This window comes from Nerophis ophidion, linkage group LG01 (genome assembly GCF_033978795.1).
Source record: "Nerophis ophidion isolate RoL-2023_Sa linkage group LG01, RoL_Noph_v1.0, whole genome shotgun sequence".
In the NCBI taxonomy this organism is placed as follows: domain Eukaryota; kingdom Metazoa; phylum Chordata; class Actinopteri; order Syngnathiformes; family Syngnathidae; genus Nerophis; species Nerophis ophidion.
The window spans coordinates 43,082,836-43,085,949 of NC_084611.1; the positions used below are offsets into that span (position 1 = coordinate 43,082,836).

Here is a 3,114-nt window from a genome sequence, read left to right on the forward strand (position 1 = left end):
CTGTACTCTTTGTACAGTCTCCACCACGCTCTGACGAAAGGTTGTACGCCTCCTCTTTTGTTTGAACTTTCTCTGATTACATGGTGTGGAGAGGCAGAGCCAACGGGCCGACGGCGGGGCAGGGCACGCTGCAGCCCTGCCCAAGATGGCGGAAAGGAGGCGGAGGATGCGGCAGAGCGGAGAGACGGGGCGTGCCGGGAGCAACCCCGCGCAATCTAATTCAGGTGCGTGGCTCACACACCGGGAAACTATTAACATTTCTCCTGATGATGTATAAAAGGGGAGAAGGAGGAGAGATCGAGGAAGAAGGAGTTGGAGAGCCTGAAGGAGCAGATGAAGAGCAAGAGCTATCAAAGAGCGACAGAGAGCGAGCCGTGGAAGAGGACGACGACGACCGTGGCTGAAAGAGCGGACCGTGAGGGATCAGTGGAAAAGAGCAGCTGAAAAGTGATCCGATCTACACTAAAGCTAGTTTATTGAAAAATAAACCAGAGTCAAACCTGCTAAAAAGACGTCCTTCCTGGGTGGTCCTGGGAACCCGCACGACAGCAAGCAACTATCACACATGGCAACAGCCGTTTCTAAAAGAGGGGGGTCGTAAACAACCGTCGCCTTTGGTTACAGAACAGTTCACAGAAAAGGTCGTAAAACAGTTGAAAGAAAAGGTGCCAGGAGGGGAATCAGGCCCTGCTTCCTCTCCGCTTTGTATATCTCGGGTCAAGACAAAATCTTCTTGGATTACAGTAGAAAAAAGAAACCGACACCTTCATGTCACTTCCCATCGCACACTGGACTTTTACAAGCCTTTTGCTTGGTAGGATCAAAGACAGCTGTTGTCCTCTCACAGGGCGAGCTGAACTCAATGCAACACAAAGTTTTGTGATGACTTACAAACAATTACTCTGACAGGTGGACTTGAAATTTCTCGCACAGCCCTACATAACACCTGCTATAGCTTTATGGTGTTCAGTTGAAAACCCATCAAAATCGGCGCACGCGTTTAGTAAACGGACAAGTAGATGCGCTTCAAATCTGAGCAAGATTGGTTGAAAATGAAGAAACATTTAATTTAACGATGACATCACTTCAAGAATGTGGAAGGTTCCGTCGACGGTTGTGTGCTGCCTGTCACGACTAAGACTCCTTTCACATCTGCAGACCCTGGAGGGCACCACAACAACTGCTTAAAGAGGACAGGTGTGCTTCATCTGGGAGCAGGTACCCCCCCAACAACCCTTTGTGGAAAAATGGGGAGGGGCCACTGAAAGCCTTTAATTAGCCTGCACGCCCGCAAGCTAAAGAGCTAGCATCACATGCTCATTTCTCCGGCACGCATGATCCTACCATTCTCTTTGATACGCTCATAAAGAGGATTTACGAGTCCGACTTACAGGTCTGGGCCGTGGCGAGGTATTAAGTATGCAGGTGGAATGCCTCGCTTTTGTGTTAACTTTTTTTTGAGGCCTCTTTGTTGGCACAACATGAAGGCTGTGGTTGCCACTGGGAGGAAGCGGGCGGCAGGAAAGACCTCTGGCCACCACCGGATCCTCTTTCCCGGGTGCAATCCATCAGCCTTTGCAAGGTGTCCTGACGTCCTCCGTGAACACCTCACACGTCACTGGCCGGAGCTAATGAGCTGAAGAAACAAACAGGCGGCTAAAAACGCGACATTATCAGCAGGGGCGTCCAAAGTGGGACATCTTAAAATAACACATCCGTCACACAAAAGGATTAACAGGTCACATTATTGTGTGTTTATTAGTGCTGTCAAATGATTACCCTATTGTGGAGAGGCGGAGCCAACGGTCCGACGGAGCGGCAGGGCATGCTGGAGCCCGGCCCAAGATGGCGGCAAAGAGGCAGAGATTGCAGCCGAGCGGAGAGGCGGGGCGTGCAGGGAGCGACGCCGCAATCATGTGCAGGTGTGTGGATCGCGCACCAGTACATAATTAACTGATCTCCTCACTATGTATAAAAGGGAGAAGGAGGAGAGATCGGCAGCAACGACCGAGGAACGGAAACAAAGAGCAGACGAGGACGACGAGGACGGCAGCTGAAAAGCGGACTGTGAGCGAGCAGAAGGAGAGGAGCAGCTGAAAAGCGATCCGACTTGAAGACAAAGCTTTATTTGAAAAAATAAAACAGTCAAACCTGCTCAAAAGCAATGTCCTTCCTGAGTGGTCCATAGAACCCAAGCGACGACGGCAAAAGTCGTTCACACCTATTTTTTTGGACTATAAGACGCACTTTCATTTTCTCAAAACTCGACAGTGCGCCTAAAATACGGAATCATTTTGGTCGTGCTTACCGACTTAGAATGTATTTTATTTGGTACATGGTGAAATAAGTGTGACTAGTAGATGGCAGTCATACATAAGACATAAGTGTAGAGTGCAATATGATGGCAGTCACACTTAAGAGATACGTGTAGACTGTAATATGATGGCAGTCACACATAAGAGATACGTGTAGACTGTAATATGATGGCAGTCACACATGAGAAATATGTGTGGACTGCAATATGATGGCAGTCACACATAAGAGATATGTATGGACTGCAATATGATGGCAGTCACACATAAGAGATATGTATAGACTGCAATATGATGGCAGTCACACATAACAGATACGTGTAGACTGCAATATGATGGCAGTCACACATAACAGATACGTGTAGACTGCAATATGATGGCAGTCACACATAAGAGATACGTGTAGACTGCAATATGATGGCAGTCACACATAAGAGATATGTGTAAACTGCAATATGATGGCAGTCACACATAATAGATAAGTGTAGACTGCAATATCATTGCAGACACTCATAAGAGATACCTGGAACCTTCAAGTTGCTGGCACGACCGCTCAACCAACCGAGCTATACCGCCCCTGTGAGGGAGGTGATGAATTTTTTGGGAAAAATGGTGCTCATGAACAATCTCTCTGGACACTTGTTACCTTTAGAAAATCATTAAAAAAGTCCTGTTAGCACCATGGAGGACATTGAAATAACGTTTGTTGGAGGTGTAAAGTCCAACCTGCGAGGGGTTCTTTAACTCATCAGCATTCCGGGGTGATGCTTGTCATCTGGCGCTGGCTTTTTGAAAAATGCTG

The 3,114-nt window shown here is 47.8% G+C and overlaps 1 long non-coding RNA gene across 1 annotated transcript; it reads left to right on the forward strand.

Moving 5' to 3' along the window:
- The first annotated feature begins 1,102 nt into the window (after positions 1–1,102).
- On the forward strand, positions 1,103–2,161 carry LOC133569955 (uncharacterized). The gene is made up of 2 exons (XR_009810001.1): positions 1,103–1,691; positions 1,763–2,161. It is a non-coding gene; the product is annotated as an uncharacterized LOC133569955 (long non-coding RNA).
- Positions 2,162–3,114: the final 953 nt, after the last annotated feature.